The 17,216-nt window shown below is 39.1% G+C and overlaps 1 protein-coding gene across 5 annotated transcripts in view; it reads left to right on the top strand.

Annotated features, from left to right (window-relative positions):
* Window positions 1-213: 213 nt before the first annotated feature.
* STAG1 (STAG1 cohesin complex component) overlaps window positions 214-17,216 on the top strand; it is a 369,927-nt gene continuing 352,924 nt past the window's right edge. For 2 of the 5 annotated variants that reach the window (XM_044754937.2, XM_070493352.1), the window contains exon 1: window positions 214-456. The gene's annotated coding sequence lies outside the window, so the exon portion shown is untranslated. The remainder of the gene's footprint in view (window positions 457-17,216) is intronic. The other 3 variants (XM_070493351.1, XM_070493350.1, XM_070493353.1) reach the window with 3 other exon arrangements.

Raw genomic sequence — 17,216 nt, 5'->3', positions numbered from 1 at the left:
CGCCCTCATCGAGAAGTACCCGCCGCTCGCGATTGGCTGAGCTGGGCTAGCGCTCCGTGCGGGGGCGGGGCCGCCACGCAGCGGCCACGTTTCCCGCGCCGCTGGTGCGCGTGCGCGCAATCCCCACAGGAAAGCGTTTGCGCGCGTCCCCGCTGCGGCCCCCAGCTCGCGCCTCAGCTCCCTCCCTTTTCCGGGCAGGCCCGTCCCGTCAGCGAGGCAGTAAGCACCGCGGCCAGCAGAGGGCGGTCCGGACCCAAGTCTGCAGCGGCGCCATTGGCGTGTGGAAAATGCCACCAGATGGCGGGTTAGGATTGCAGCTCCGTTGAAGGCGCGGCCCCCGCTCCCGAACCCCCGGCGACCACCCCGTAACAACCCCCCCACATCGGGAATAACACACCGGAGACTTTTGGGGGGAAACTAGGTCGACGGCCGGCGGCGCCCGGATGGGCAGCTGAGGTGAGTGCGGGCGGCGGCGACGGCGGCGGGGGGCGGGAAAGAGGGGGAATGCGGCGGCAGCGGCGCGGGGGTTGGAAGCGCCGATCCAAGATGGAGGCCGGGCGAGAGCGAGGGAGCGCGAGCGGGGAGCGGGCGGGCCGGGCGCGGGCCCCGCGCGGGGGAGGGAGGTAGCGCGGGCCTGTGCGGGGCGCGGCGGTCGCCGGCCGTTCGGGCGCCCGGGGGGGCGGCTGTGGGCGCGGCGGGCACCCCGGAGCCCTCGTCGTTCCCCACCCCTCCCGCGGGCCCGAAAATTGTGCCCCCGCCCGCTCGGGCACTACGGCGACGGGCGCGGAAGCCTTTGTGGCGCGCTCGGGCCCGCCGCCAAGCCCGCCCTCCGCCCCCCCGCCCGGACTCTCGGGACTCGCCCGCGCCCGGCGGGGCCGGGCCGAGGCGGGCTGCTGCGAATGCCTTCCGCCGCCCGCCGCCCTGCGTTTCTGCGGTGTTTTAGCGGTAGCGTCGTCACATGACGACGAGCTCGCCTCGGCGCAGAGGCCTGGGGGTGGCTGGCCGTGGCGGCCGGCCCAGGCCTGTTGGTGGGGTGGGGCAGGGGGTTGGCGGCCGGGGCAGAGGGGGCGTCGGGGCCGGGCCTCCCCGCTATCTGCCCTCCCCGCCCCCGACGGAGGCCTCCTTGTGAAACGTGTCCAGAGGCCCGAGCGCTGGCCCGCTAGTTTGCCAGTCCCCCGGGAGACGAGGCCAATAAAAGTTGTTTTCCCTCCTTTCTTGTGGTGGGGGCGGGGTGAAGAGCTGGGAAACTGGAGTGCCTGGAGTTGGACCAGGGCGTCGATTGGAGAGTCCGAACCGGCTGCTTCTGCGTGCTGTAGGGACGAAGAAATTTTCGAGTGTTAGGATTGTCACGTCACCCCTTCTACCCACATTTGAAATGATATCGATTCTCTTCACATTGCAAAGAATCGTGCCCCGGGTATATAAATCATGAGGTGGTTTTGGAAGCTGATAGACTCAAAACAATGCTATTTGTATGGGACGATAGCGAATTATTTGCTGTTAAAGTTGGTGTTAAGATGATGAGTATAGTTTGTTCCTTCTTGTAGTTGTGACTAGAAAAGACTATATTTTGCATCTTAGCAAATGTAGTTAGTGTTTGTGAAAGTATTTGAATTGGCATAAAGAAAGTCGCGTGATTTGTAACTCATGTGGAATTTGAATATGACTCCACCTTTTAGTTTTCTGTGTTTTTTAAAAGAAAATTGCAAATTCTGATGGTGAAGCACTTAGGGAAATATGCACAACGCTGAAAATAAAAACGACTTGTTTATTGTATGGTGTATTATTGTACCGCGTTCTCATATTTATGATGTATAAAGAATTCAGACTAAAAGAAATTTGCCCGACGGGGGAAATATTGAAAGATCCGGAAAGGTTGTTTACTTGCTTTTGATTTTTGAGAATGCTTATAAACACAAATTGTTTGCTATCTAAATAAAGTTGTAAAAAACCTACAGGTGTTTTTGTTAAATTTTTTTTTTTACGTTTTCAGAATGTACTTTAAATTGATTCGAGTGGTCTACCAATGGTCATTTTTACATCCAAACTGCTTTTGAGTAGAAATTTCATCCACTTTAGTTTTGAAGTTCTGACATTCTAAAGATGTTTGAAGGGATGTGAAGTATGGAAAATTGTTACACTACTAGGATTGCTTCCTTTGAAGACAGTAATAAAATTACTGTTGATTTGCATGGCTCTGTTAAAGCCTTAAGGCGGCTGTGGTGTAGGGGAAAGAGAGCCCTGGCCTGAAGTTACTTTAAACATTTCCTAGATTTGTGATCTTTGGGATGTCGCTCTTTGAGCCTTACTTTCCTCATCACTAAAATGAAAGCAATAAATTATATGGTAGTTGTTTAAGAAGATGTGTGTGGAAAAGACACACATCTTTTTTACCTAAGACCTTAAATACATACGCAAACACACACATCTTTAATTGTTAAAACTTTAAAAATTTATGCAGTTTTATACAGTTTTAGTCTTTTTTTCCTCGATTCTGGATCTGTGTATCTTCATAATCAATGCTGTAAGGAGATATAATGCACTTTGGAAAAAAAGATACATTTCTCTTCCTCCTTTTTTTCCTTTGCTGCTTTGTCCTATGTTGAGAGAGTGTATTAGTTTTCCTTTGATGTATAGCAAAGTACTACACATTTAGCAGCTTAAACAGCACCCATTTATTATATCACAGTTTCTGTAGGTCAGAAATCTGGGTACTGTGTAGCTGGGCCTTTCTGTTCACCATCTCACGAGGCTGAAATCAAGATGTCAGCTGTGGCTGCATTCCTCATCTAAGGCGCAGGGTCGTCTTCTATGCTCACTACTTGTTGGTACAGTTAATTTCCTTGTGGCTGTATGACTGAAGTCACCATCCTGCTCGCTGTTGGCCAGGGACCATTCTCAGCTCCTGATGAGGTGTCCACATAGACACTTTACAACATGGCTATTTACTTTCATCCAGGTAGGCAGGAGCCTGTCTCTGACTTCCTTTGTCTCTAACCCTTAGATTTCCTTTTAAGACCCCTTTTTAAAGCTCATCTGATTAGGTCAGACCCACCCAGGATAATCTCTTTTTTGGTGAACTCAACTGATTAGGGACCTTAAATACATATGCAAAAAATCTATTTGCCATATAATAATCACAGCAGTGATATTTTAATTAATTAATTAATTAATTTTGAGGAAGATTAGCTGTGAGCTAACTGCTGCCAATCCTCCTCTTTTTGCTGAGGATGACTGGCCCTGAGCTAATATCCATGCCCATCTTCCTCTACTTTATACATAGGACGCCTACCACAGCATGGCTTTTTGCCAAGTGGTGCCGTGTCCGCACCCAGGATCCGAACCGGGCTAACCCTGGGCTGCCAAGAAGCGGAACATGTGAACTTAACCCGAACTTAACCGCTGCACCACCAGGCCGACCCCAGTGATATTTTATTGTATCTACAGGTCTCTCCCACACTCAAGGGAGGGGATTATACAAGGGTGTGGGTCATTGAGGGTTCTTAGAATTTTGCCTGCTGTGGGGAGAGAAATATCTTTACATTTTCCTCTTTACAATCGGGACATACAAGGAGAGCACATAGGAAGAGTAATAAACTCACTTGATAAGTTTACTTGTACTTATTCTGTCTTTTCTTCATGCTTTTTCCTTTCCCGTATTTCCTGGTACTTCAGTTTAAGTGCCTCCTTGTATAAAAGTATTTTGTTTCACTTAGAGGAAATTAAAAATAAAAACTAAAATAAAACTTGGGTAAAAAGAAGGAAGGCAATAGGAGAGATTATGTAGTTCTCACTGTTCTTTGATACCTGTTGTTTTGCCCATTTTAGAGATGAGATTGAATTTCAGAGAAGTTAAGGAATTTAAACTCTTAACATCACACTCCTGTTAAGTCACAGGTTCACACACTCATTGCACCAGACAGCTGCTTTGGTGCGATTGGTCCAGCAGCTTGTGAGGAGGGAATTCTTATGAAAAAGAATATTTATTTGAAAGTGGCAGAGTAGGGAAGTTATTGATGGAATGAAGAAGGTAGCAGAAGTTTGGTCATGCTATGTGGGATGCTTTAACAGTCCAAGAAGCAAAATATTTTCAAGAGGAGGCAGTTAGGACAGTTTTAGTTAAGGATATTAAGCTTTAAAGAATATAACCAGGAATTAAAATTGTTAGGGAGATACAGCTCAATTTCTTAATAGAGAGGTGATATATTAGGGCCTTGGTAAATCTTTATCAGCTGAATAGAAATATGAATCATTAGAATTTAGATGATTCTTGTTACTGTGACGCTCTGTAGGCAAAAGTAGGGAGCAGAGACCTAAAAGAAAGCTGTTGCATAAGCCCTAGAATGAAATGATTCTTGAGGAAGGGTTTAGGGTTGTGTCTACAGAGAAGGAGGGATCAATTTTCTGTCGTTTTGATAGTTAGGAGTATAGGATCCTAGCTTCCTGTCTTTTAGTGCTGAGAGAAACCTTGTCTTATTGAGAAATGTGATTCTTTTTAAGTGAGCTTTAAGTAGGTCATAGTTAGACCAGTTGGTTTTATAGAATCTTTTCTCCATATAATACACATCTTATTGCTTCCATTAGGTTTTTTTCCCTTTCTCTTCTAGTTCTCTGTTCTTGTCAGTTGGTGCTTGAAGGATATGGCAAGTCCTACCTTCTTTATATAATGCGTTCCTTTGTGCTGTGGGCCTAATTGATGCACCAGTTAGTTGCCCAAATGTCTCTAAGGAGTTTTGCTGTCATTAAACAAATATCATAATGGCTTGTAACTTCTTAGAAGCTCACAGTTAGAAAAACATTTTACAATTTGATCTAGTACAAACACACAATGGAAATAAGGGTTTCATGAAATCGCAATTGACCTTTATGCAGCGCACTCTTGATATATTCTGATTTTTTAAAAAAATTAAGACTGCTCTTTGCAATTCACCTGTAGCATATCATGACTCACAGTAACCTACAGTTGGAAAAGCGCTGAATTACAATCTCATTGGTAATCAGGAGAGTGCAAAGTAAAACCATAAGAAGAAACCATTTCACTTCCATCAGATTGGCAAACATTAAAAATTCTGCTGATATCAAGTGTTAGTGAGAATGTAGAGAAATTACACTCCCACTCTTGGCGGGAGTGTAAATTGACACAGTCATTTTGCAAAGGAATTTATTTTATGTAGTAAATTGAAGATACATGTCCCTTAAACCTAGCAGTTGTACTTCTGTCTTTACATTCCTGATGAGAAGAATGCTTGTATACCAGGATATGTGAACAAAAAGGTTCACAGTAGCCCTGTTTGCAGTAGCCAAAATTTAGAAACAAAGTATCCATCAGTGGTAGAATGGATAAATAAATGGTAGTTTTCAAAAATTAAAATAATCTTGATTCCTAGGATAACCTCACTTAATAGTGTATTGTCTTTTTTATATTTAATGTTTTGTTAGGGGCTTGGGAGTATTTCTTCATGAGGGATATTGCTTTGTAGTTTTCTTTGGTTGTAATGTCATTGTCAGGTTTCAGTATTAAGATTATGATGGCCTCATAAAATAAGTTGAGAGGTGTTCCCTCTGTTTACTGAAAGAGTTTGTGTAATATTGATGTTAATCTTCCTTGAGTATTTGTAAAAGTTCATCAGTGATACTATCTGGACTTGGAATTTTCTGTGTGGGAAGGTTTTTGGTAACAAATTTAAATTCAGGTTTTTTTTAGTAGACATAGGGCTATTCAGATTTTGTTTCCTCTTATGTCAGTTTTGCTAAGTTTTATTTTTAAAGAAATTTGTTTGTTTCATTTCATTTGTTGACATAAGTTGTAAGGTTCTGTTGTTATCCTTCAAATGTCTGTAGGGTCTGTGGTGATAACTCCTCTTTAATTTCTGGTGTTGTTAATTTTTTTTTTCTTGACCAGTCTGATTCCTGGTTTAATCAATTTAGATATCTTTTTGAATAATAACACTGCTACTTTTCTCTGTCTTTTCCATCTCATTTGTTTCTGTTCTTTATGATTTTCTTTCTTGCATGTATTTTGCTCTCCTTTTTCTAGGTCATAGATTCCAGACATTTCTTTTTTTCTAATATAAGCATTCAAAGCTATAGATTTTCGTCTGAGAACTGTATCCCACAGATTTTGGTATGTTATATTTTTATTATCATTCACTTTGAAATAATTTCCCATTTGCTTTGATTTCTTCTTTGACCTTTGAATTACTTAAGAATGTTTAATTTCAAAATATTTGGGATTATTTTAGATATCTTATTGTTATTGATTTCTAACTTAATTTCACTTTGATGTCAGAGAATATAATATACTCTTATGATTTTAATCCTTTTAAATTTATTGAACCTTGTTTTATGGTCCAGCATATGGCCTATCTTGGTAAATGTACCTTTCACACTTGAAAACAATGTGTATTCTGCAGTTGTTGGGTATAGTATTCTGTAATAGTCAATTAGATAAAAGGTTTTTTTTGTGTGTGTGGTGAGAAAGATTGTCACCGAGCTAACATCTGTGCCAGTCTTCCTCTATTTTGTATGTGGGACGCCACTACAGCATGGCTTGATAAGTGGTGTGTAGGTCCACGCCTGGGATCCGAACCTGGGAACTCTGGGTCGCCAAAGCGGAGGGCGTTAACTTAACCACTACACTGCTGGGCCGGCCCCTAAATAAAGGTGTTTTGATGGTATTTTTCAAATCATTTATGTCTTTACTGTTTTTTGGTGGGAGAGGGGGGTCTAGTTCTATCAGTTGCTGAGAGAGATGTCAAAATATCCAACTATGACTGTGGAATTGTCTGTCCCTTAATCCTGTCAATTTGTGCCTCGTGTTCTGAAGGTTTGTTATTAGACACATAAAATTTAGGGTTATTATGTCTTCCTGATGAATTGACCATTTCATCATCATGAAATGTTCTTCTTTTTCCCTGGTGATAGTCTTTGTCTTGAAGTCTACTTTATTTGATATTAATATAGCCACTCCGACTTTTTTGTTTTATTGAGGTCGTATTGGCTTATAACATTGTGTAAGTTTCAGGTGTATGATGTTATATTTCATTTTCCGTATAGACTGCATTGTGTTCACCATCAACGGTGTAGTTTTTATTCATCATCATACATATGTGCCCCTTTACCCCTTTCAACCTCTCTCCTCCCACTCCCTCCCCTCTGGTAACCACTAATCTGTTCTCCTTATCCATGTGTTTATCTGCCACCTATGAGTGAAATCATATGGTATTTGTCTTTCTCTGACTTATTTCACTTAGCATAATACCCTCAAGGTCCATCCATGTTGTTGCAAATGGCACAATTTTGTCATTTTTTATGGCTGAGTAGTATTTCATTGTATATGTGTACCACATCTTTATCCGTTCATCTGTTGATGGGCGCTTGGGTTGCTTCCCTGTCTTGGCTATTGTGAATAATGTTGCGATGAGCAGAGGGATGCATAGATCTCTTTGAATTTTTGATTTAATGTTCTTTGGATAAATACCCAGTAGTGAGATAGCTGGATCGTATAATTCTATTTTTAAGTTTTTGAGAAATCTCCATAGTCCTTTCTGTCCTGGCTGTACCAGATTGCATTTCCACCAGCAGTGTATGTAGGTTGCCTTTTCTCCACATCCTCTCCAACACTTGTTATTTCTTATCTTGTTAACTATAGCCATTCTGACAGTATGAGGTGATATTTTACTATAATTTTGATTTGCATTTCCCTGATGATTAGTGATGTTGAACATATTTTCATGTGCCTCTTGGCCATCTGTATATCTTCTTTGGAAAAATGTCTGTTCATATCGTCTGCCCATTTTTTGATTGGGTTGTTTTTTTGTTGTTGTTGAGTTGTGTGAGTTCTTTATATATTTTGGAAATTAACCCCTTGTCAGATATGTGATTTGCAAATATTTTCTCCCACTTGCTGGATTATCTTTTCATTTTGTTGATGGTGTGCTTTGCTGTGCAGTAGCTTGTTAATCTGATGTAGTTCCATTTATTTATTTTTTCTTTTGTTTCCCTTGCCTGAGTTGATACAGTGTTTGAAAAGATGCCACCAAGACTGATGTCAGAGAGTGTACTGCCTATATTTTCTTTTAGCAGTTTTATAGTTTCGTCTTACATTCAAGTCTTTAATCCATTTTCAGTTAATTTTTGTGTACAGTGTAAGATAATGGTGTACTTTCATTCTTTTGCATGTGGTTGTCCAGTTTTCCCAGCATCACTTATTGAAGAGACTTTTCTTTTTTGATTTTATGTTCTTAGTTCCTCTGTCAAAGATTAGCTGTCCATGTTTGTGTGGTTTACTTCGGAGCCCCCAGTTCTGTTCCGTTGATCTGTGTATGTGTTTTTCTACCAGTACCATGCAGTTTTGATTACTATAACTTTGTAGTATAGCTTGAATTCAGGGAATGTGATACCTCCAACTTTTACTTTTTTCTCAGAATTGTTTTGGCTATTTGGAGTCTTTTGTTGTTCCATATAAATTTTAGGATTTTGTTCTATTTCCGTGAAGAATGTTATTGGGATTCTGATTGGGATTGCACTGAATCTGTAGATTGCTTTAGGTAATATGGACATTTTAACCATGTTTATTCTTCCACGCCATAAGCATGGAATATTTTTCCATTTCTTTATGTCTTCTTCTATTTCTTTCAATAATGTCTTATAGTTTTCAGTGTATAAGTGTTTCCCCTCCTTGGTTAAATTTATTTCTAGGCATTTTATCTTTTTTGTTGCAACTGTAACTGGGATTGTACTCTTGACCTCTCTTTTAACTAGTTCATTATTAGTGTAATGAAATGCATCTGACTTATTTTGCAGGGAAAGATGTGCCCTGAGCTAACTTCTGTTGCCTATCTTTTTTTCTCCCCCTCCCAAAGCCCCAGCGCACAGTTGTATGTTCTAGTTTAAGTCCTTCTAGTTCTTCTAAGTGAGCTGCCACCACACTGTGGTAACTGACAGATGGGAGGTGTGGTTCTGTAATCGGGAAATGAACCTGGGTCATTAAAGTGGTGAGAGTGCTGACCTTTAACCACTAGGTCGTCAGGGCTGTCTCACAACTGATTTTCGTATGTTGATTTTGTACCCTTCAGCTTTGTTTTAGTTATTGATTATTTTTGATAGTTTTCTAGTGGATTCTTTAGGGTTTTCTACGTATAGAATCATGTCATCCACAAACAGTGAGAGTTTTACTTCTTCCTTTCCAGTTTGGATCTCTTTTATTTCTTTTTCTTGCCTAATTGCTCTGGCTAGAACTTCCAGTCCTGTGTTGAATGAGAGTGGTGGGAATAGGCCCTTTTGTCTTTTTCCTATTCCCAGAGGAATGGCTTTCAGTTTTTCAGCATTAAGGATGACACTGACTGTGGGTTTGTCATACGTGGCCTTTATCATGTTGAGGAACTTTCCTTGTATACCTATTTTATTGAGAGTTTTTATCATAAATGGATGTTGGATCTTGTCAAATGCTTTCTCTGCGTCAATTGAGATGGTAATGTGATTTTTATTCCTCATTTTGTTAATGTGGTCTATCACATTGATTTGCTGATGGTGAACCATTCGTGTATCCCTGGAATAAATCTCACTTGATCATGGTGTATGATCCTTTTAATGTGTATGTTGTATTCAATTTTCTACTATTTTGTTGAGGATTTTTGCATCTATGTTCATCAGTAATATATGGCCTGTAATATTCCTTTTCTTTGTTGTCCTTGTCTGGTTTTGGTATCAGGGTAATGTTGGCCTTGTAACATGAGTTAGGAAGTATTCCATCCTCTTCAGTTTTTCAGAATAATTTGAGAAGGATAGGAATTAAATCTTTGAATGTTTGATAGAATTCACCAGAGAAGCTGTCTGGTCCTGGACTTTTGATTTTCAGGAGGTTTTTGATTACTGTTTCAATCTCTTTGCTTGTGATTGATCTATTCACATTCTCTATTTCTTTTTGATTCAGTTTTGGGAGGTTGTATAATTCTAAGAATTTATTTCTTCGAGATTAGTAAGTTTGTTGGTGTATTGCTTTTCATAGTATTCTCCTATAATCCTTTGTATTTCTGTGGTGTCTGTTGTAGTTTCTCCCCTTTCATTTCTAATTTTATTTACTCGAGTCTTCTCTTTTTTTCTTAGTTAGTTTGGGTAAGGGCTTATAAATTTTGTTTATCCACTCCAACTTTTCTTGAGCTTAATGTTTCCATAGTATATTTTTTTCAATCTGGTTACTTAAAACTCTTTAATTTACATTCAAAATGTACCTGTTGAACACAGCATATAATTGAGTTTTGCTTTTTTAGCCTTCTTGACAATATGGAAGTGAAATCTCTTTTTCAATTGTAATAAACATTGGTTATATGTTAATGCCTGTCAAGAACTGTGGAGGATCTGAGATTTTACCCTTACTTGTAGGCTTCATAAGTTAACCTGCCACAGTTTAATGGATGCTGATAGGAACCATGAGCCTCCTTGGTCAGAGATTAAGAACAATGCATTATAGCAATAGGAGTAGGCACAGAATCATCATTTGCATCAGATCTCTGAACCCATTTGCACAGGGTAGTGTGAAGATCTGATACCTGCATGTCGAGTGGATTGTGTTACAGAAGAGGAATTCAAAGCTTAGAGAAACAGCTCTTTATAATGGGTAGTGAGGATGCCTCTCCTTTTCTGTGATGGAGAGGTTATGTCTCTTTTCCAAGACTGTTCGCTATATAAATATCCTTGAAAAGATTGGAACAAAGGCAATTGGTGCTTCTGTTTTCAAGACATGCAGAAAAGTGAGAGACCCATGGAGATTAGTTTCCCAAAACTGCCCATTGAATTTTCTCAATTTTGTATGTGTTATTTACTTTTTAAGTTTTTCTTCTTTTTCTTACATGGCCCCAGCCTAGCTTTCCAGCTCCATCTCTGCACTGTGCTTCACTATGGGTTTTAGGCTCTCACCAAATTGGATTACATACTTGTATGTGTTCTTCCCCCCATGTCTGTGTTCTGGTGTATATGTGTGTAAGAAAAAACTCATTGAGCATTTACTGTGTATCAATAAACACTTTACAATATCTTTGAGAGGTAGTTATTGTTACATTGATAACATCTGTGTTACAAGTTAAATTTATTTAATCTCAAATTAATTAAATTTATTAGATTAAACTTTCCAAGTTTGTGATGAGGGAGGGGCACATTGTAGAGAAGCTTTTGCAGCATTCTATTTCTTGACCTTTGTGTAGTTACATGGAGATTTTGCTTTATGATTCTTTAGACTGTTATCTAGGTTTTATGTGTTGTACTGTATAATTGATATAATTCATAAAGAAAGGAAAAGCAGAAAAAGCCAATAAATACTGAGTTGCGGGATCTGTGTAAAATCTTTCTTGATAACTTCACCCAACATTTATCACCCTCTGTGTATTTTCATTTATTGCAAACGCACTATTGCATTTATTGTTGGCACCATAAGATTTGGTAAGTAGTGGTTTTCATAAGGCATAGTATCCTATATAATGTTGTAGACTAATCATCCAAAGGCCACACAGCCAATAAATGATAGAGCCAGGATTTAAACCCAGGTTTACTCTCAGAACCCAGACTCTAAATCTCTTAAAAGGCCATTTTTCTTTCAGCCTCATTTCTGCATGTTGAAATCCATTGCACTTTGAAGTTTATTTTACAGAGATTTGGTTTTCTTCCTTGTTCCATATAATTGTTGTGTGATCTTTGGTGGGACATTTAATTTCTGGAGCCTCAGTTGTCTCAACTCCATCTTGGGAACCAGTTAAGGTTCTTTCAACAAATACCTGTATGGGTGCCTACTCCCTGGCTAGTAGTGAGTGTACAAAGTTGATAAATACATAGGTTTTGCTTCTATTCTGTTGAGAGAAGTTAAAAACCAAAACAAAAACTCCAGAGCAACAAAACAAACTAACAGGAATAATACATGAAATGTTGTGGAGGGGGTTAGGTTTGGGTTACTTTGGAAGCATAAAGTGCAAAGGTAAGAGGAGATGCCCCTTTCCCTATCAGGTCAAATAATTTTTATATGTCAGGAGGTAACAAAAATGAATCAGAATTTTTCTGCAGCGTTCTTTTATTTTCTGATCAAGATAATATTAATAACTAAATATTAACTGCACTGTTATTAGGCCCTCTGGCAAGATCTCTCTTCATAGTTGTTGAATTGGTTTAGAGATCCTGGTAGAGACAACACTCACCATCTCCTCAGTCTTAGAGAGGCAGAAAAAAAGTATTTTATACATAGTCAAGTGTGAGTATGACCTGGTTGTCTCTTTTGAGGTACCGATTCCCTCTTTTATCCTAAAGTTCTGTTGACCCTGATTATATCGGGTTATTATTTTTCCTACCTCATTTACAGCACTGAGAGGCAGGCCGCTTTTGTTCTCCACTAGAACAAAGATACTACAAAGTAGTACAAAGAGATCGTACAAGGTAGGAAATGTGCACAAATTCTTATGACATAATGCAAGATATAAAAGCTAAACAACATCTTAAGCTGTGTTCTACTTTATTGTTACAGCCTAAATTAACTTTTGGGAAGAAAATGCTTTATTGTTTACCTTGTACTGCTAGGGATAGTTAAAAAATTCGTATGTTCATGGATTCTGGAAGCGCTGTCACATGATAATTGGCTAAGAAAGCCATTGTCCATTGTCCAAGAGAATTCCTAGCACCTGAGTCACACTGCTTGTGTCAAATTCTAACTCAGCCTCTTCCTAGGCTGTGTTAACTTAGGGAAATTCTTTAACCTCTCTAAACCTCGGTTTTCTCATATGTAACATGGGAATAATAAAAACATGCCTCTGGATGGGTTGCTGTAGAGGTTAAAAAGTTAGCTTTTTTAACTATTAGACTATATTGCATTGTACATAAATACAGGGGACATTGATCTTAAATTTAAAAGGTGGATAAGATTATAATCTAGATAAATGATGAGGTTACTTTCCATAAGCAAAGAATTTTAATTAGTTGGTTCTTATCAGCACTTAGAGCTAGCAATAGATTAAAAGTTTATTAATGAGAATGGCCAGAGGATGAGGTACTCTGGTTAACTGAGAGATGAGGGTTATAGCCAGAGTTTTCTGCTTATTGTTAAACATATTTAAAAAATGAGGCTCTTTTTCTTTCTTTAGGAAGTGCTACATCCTGGAAAGGCATTGTAATGCTTTCTTGTTAGTTGAGAAATTTTGATGGCTGTATCAAGCTTATTATTTATGAATATTAGCTTTGCATGTATAATTTTCAAATAGACTAGGAATGAATCTTTATCAAGAGCAAAACATATCCTGAAAATGACCTCTTTGAGTAGGTTCCTAGACAAAATAAGATGATAGATTACTGCTTTTTCCTCTCATAAAAATGGGGTACAGAGAACAAAACTCTGGTTAGTATGAGAGTTTTTAAGTTATGGATATTTACGATTTTATTTTATAAATGTAAAAACAGTGTGGTGTAGGAGAGAGAAAAGTAATATAGGGCCAGAGACCTGAGTTTTAATTACAGCTCTACCACTAAGTAGCTGTGTGTCTTTTGAGTCATTATCGCTCTGAGCCTCAGTTTCTTCATTGTAAAATTAGTGTCTTGGACCTGGTTACTAAGATTCCTGTAAATTTTTTAGTCCATGTTGAAAAAATCAAGAAATCAACTCTGAATCAAGTAATGGAGAGTTTTTGATTCGAAAGTCATTTTTTTTTTGAGGAAGATTAGCCCTGAGCTAACCACTGCCAATTCTCCTCCTTTTTCCTCGGGAAGCCTGGTCCTGAGCTAACATCCGTGCCCATCTTCCTCTACTTTTTATATGTGGGACGCCTACCACAGCATGGTGTGCAAGCAGTGCCATGTCCGCACCGGGATCCGAACCGGTGAACCCCAGGCCTCTGAAGTGGAACATGCGCACTTAACCGCTGTGCCACTGGGCCTGCCCCTCGAAAGCCTTTAGTTTTGGAAAACGTAAGTGTGTCATCAGCAGGTTTCTTTTGCCTCATCTCTCAACTGATTATTAGGATAATTCGTGCTTTCCCCTAGCTGATGAGTTTACAGATCAAATACGTTGATATTTAGATAGTATTTATAGTTTTTGGTGCCAGCTGTGGGTGCATGTTTGCTTCTTTGGTGAGAAACAGATAGATTGGCAAGTGTTTTCATATAATTTTATTCATTGTGAATCATTCAAACTTTTATTGAATATCTACAGTGAGCCATACAATATGGGTATAAAGACATTAAAGCACAGTTCTTGTCTTCCTGATGTACAGAGAGGCGATTCATGACTCAGAACTTAGGTGATGCCTTTTCCAGAAATCCTTTCCTGATAGGCTTATTCCCCCTTCCTCCTTCTCTCCCTCCCTTCCTCAAATCCAGGGTTGGTCTAAGTGCTCTTTCTTTGTGTTTTAGAGGTATTCTGTGCCAGAGCTGCCCTGGCTAATTGCAGAATTGGTGCTCTGCACAAAGGTACCTGCCCAAGGGCATAGGTAGGGGCTAAAATCCAAGTTTTATTCTGCTTGATAAATGGTTCATTTGCCTTTTTCACATTTTTCTAATTCACCTGCCTAAAGGAGGCCTTTTTTCTGAATTCTTACAAAAGAATCTGAATATGCTAATAGATATCTACCCTGTGCATCAGTATACCATTAAGAACATTCTGTAGTGTGTTTTTTTTGTAGCCAAGTTTTATAGTAGGTAATAAATGCCTTGGGATGGTTTGTTGAAGCGAGCAAATGCTTCCTGTAGGTGAAGTCTAATGTAAGTTTTGAAAGAAAAGTGAAAGTTAGCCAGGGAGGAGTGGGATGATGGAGATGGGAATGGCATTCCAGGTGAATGGAAAGGGACAGGGTTATGATCTAGTCTTGTCCAGTGGTTCTCAGAGTATGGTCCCTGCACCAGCAGTGTCAATATTACCTGGGAACTTGTTAGAAATGCAAGTTCTTGGACCTTACCCCAGTGATCAGAAATCATGGAGATAAGAGACCAGCAGTTTGGGTTGTAACAGGTTCTTCAGGTGATTCTGATTCAAGCTGAAGTTTGAGAACCACAGGTATAGTCCACTTCTTTTAAAAAAAAATTATTTATTTTTCTTTTATGTTTTTGGTGAGGAAGATTGGCCCTGAGCTAACACCTGTTGCCAGTCTTCCTCTTTTTGCTTGAGGAAGAGTGGCCCTGAGCTAACATCTGTGCCGGTCTTCCTCCATTTTGTATGTGGGATGCTGCCACAGCATGGCTTGATAAGCAGTGTTAGGTCTGTGCCTGGGATATGAACCCATGAACCCCAGGCTGCCAAAGCGGAGAGCACAAACTTAACCACTACGCCACCAGGCTGGCCCCTATAGTCTGATTCTTGAGGAAGCGTTAGTTGAGTGTGTTTCAGAGCATGGGGTAGCTGTAGAGGAGTGATTAAAATATAGAGCTGTAAGCATTGACCAGAGTGCCTGGTGTGCAAAGGAAAGGGTTTCAACTTCGTCCTTAGGCCACTGGCTGCACTTTAGAATCACCTGGGAGCTTTAAAAATATGTGATATATACACAATGGAATATTAGCCATAAAAAAGAATGGAATCTTACGTTTGCAGCAACATGGATGGGCCTAGAGGGTATTATGTTAAGTGAAATAAGTCAGATACAGAAAGGCAAATATCATATGATTTCACTTATATGTGGAGTCTAATAAACAAAACAAACTAACAAAATAACAGAAACAGACTCATAGATACAGAGAACAAACTGGTGGTTGCTAGAGAGGAGGGAGTGGAGGGGTTAAGAGAAATAGGTTAAGGGGATAAAATTTCCAGTTGTAAAATAAATAAGGGGCGGGGATGTAATATACGGCATAGGAAATATAGTTAGTAATATTGTAATAGCTGTGTATAGTCACAGATGGTTACTAGACTTAACTGTGGTGTTCATTTCATAACATATATGTGTCGAATCACTATGTTGTACACCTGAAACTAACATAATATTGTATGTCAAGTATACTTCAATTAAAAAAAATGTGTACCAGTGGTTGGGATACCAGTGGTTGGGATCTATCTCAGACCAGCTGACACCAAATCTCTGAGTTTCTGATGCACAGTGAGGGTTGTGAACTATATAATCTACAGAACTTGGTTACTGATTATAATAGCATTCACATTTATTGAGTGTCAAATACTGTATCAAGTAGTGTGGTAGTAATTAAATAACACAGCAATCTTATAAAGGTGGTATTCCCATTTCACGGATGAGGTAGAGAAGTTAAGTACCTTTTCCAGTATTACCTAGGTAGGAAGGTGGTGGTTTTGAGTCCAGCTTTTTGTGACACTAAAGTCTAATGTCTTAAGCAGTGTTTTTTTTTAACCTGGGTTTCATGAACTTAGATGGGAAAATAATCACATCTTTATTTTCACTAACCTCTAAGTGAGATTTAGCATTTTCTTTGACTTTGAATGTAGGCAGCAAATCACAGTTGTATTAGCAAAGCCTGTGTCTTTGTTACCAATAGAAATTGGAACTATTTTCATATTAAATTACAAATGTTGCAGATATCTCAAGGTATTATTTATCCTAATCAGTACTTTAAATTTAGGCTAATTGTTAGACCCACCTCTAGATCTTTTATTTGTTGCATTAAAGAAACAAATATATTTCTTTATCACAAATTTGCTTTTTTAATATGTTGATAATTGTATTTGAATATAATTAATATTTCCTTTTCTAAACATGGTACCATTTGCTGAGAGAGAGTTTAGTGGACAAATTGATGTAGGATAGACAGGGAATAAAAAATCCACTTATTTGGTTATCTCTCAGAATAGAGATCCTTTTAAAAGAGAGAGTCTCTCTTTCTTTCCCCACTCCTCTTTTATTTGCCTTGTTAAATAGGACTGAAACCCAAGTTGTTAATGTTAAATGTCAGAGTCATTAGATTAAAAAATACTTTGGGTTTAAAATACTTTTTTCTAAGCACTTCCTAAAAAATTAGAGAAGAAGATGATATGCATTATCTCACTAGCCATTCTAACTATCCTGTAGTCTGATACGGTGCTGTTCAATAGAATTTTCTGCAGTGGTGGAAACATTTTGTATATGTGCTGTCTGGTGTGGTAGCTATTAACCACAGTGATGCAAAGAAACAAAATAATGTAATAGTTAATGGCAATATAATATTATATAATAGTATATATAATAACATTATATAATAATAACAGTACTTGTTATATACCAGGCACTGTTCTAAGAATTTTACATATATTTACT

The sequence above is a fragment of the Equus asinus genome, chromosome 21 (assembly GCF_041296235.1).
Source record: "Equus asinus isolate D_3611 breed Donkey chromosome 21, EquAss-T2T_v2, whole genome shotgun sequence".
In the NCBI taxonomy this organism is placed as follows: domain Eukaryota; kingdom Metazoa; phylum Chordata; class Mammalia; order Perissodactyla; family Equidae; genus Equus; species Equus asinus.
The sequence above is the reverse complement of the archived record's forward strand: the minus strand, read 5'-3'. Positions and strand labels throughout refer to the sequence as shown.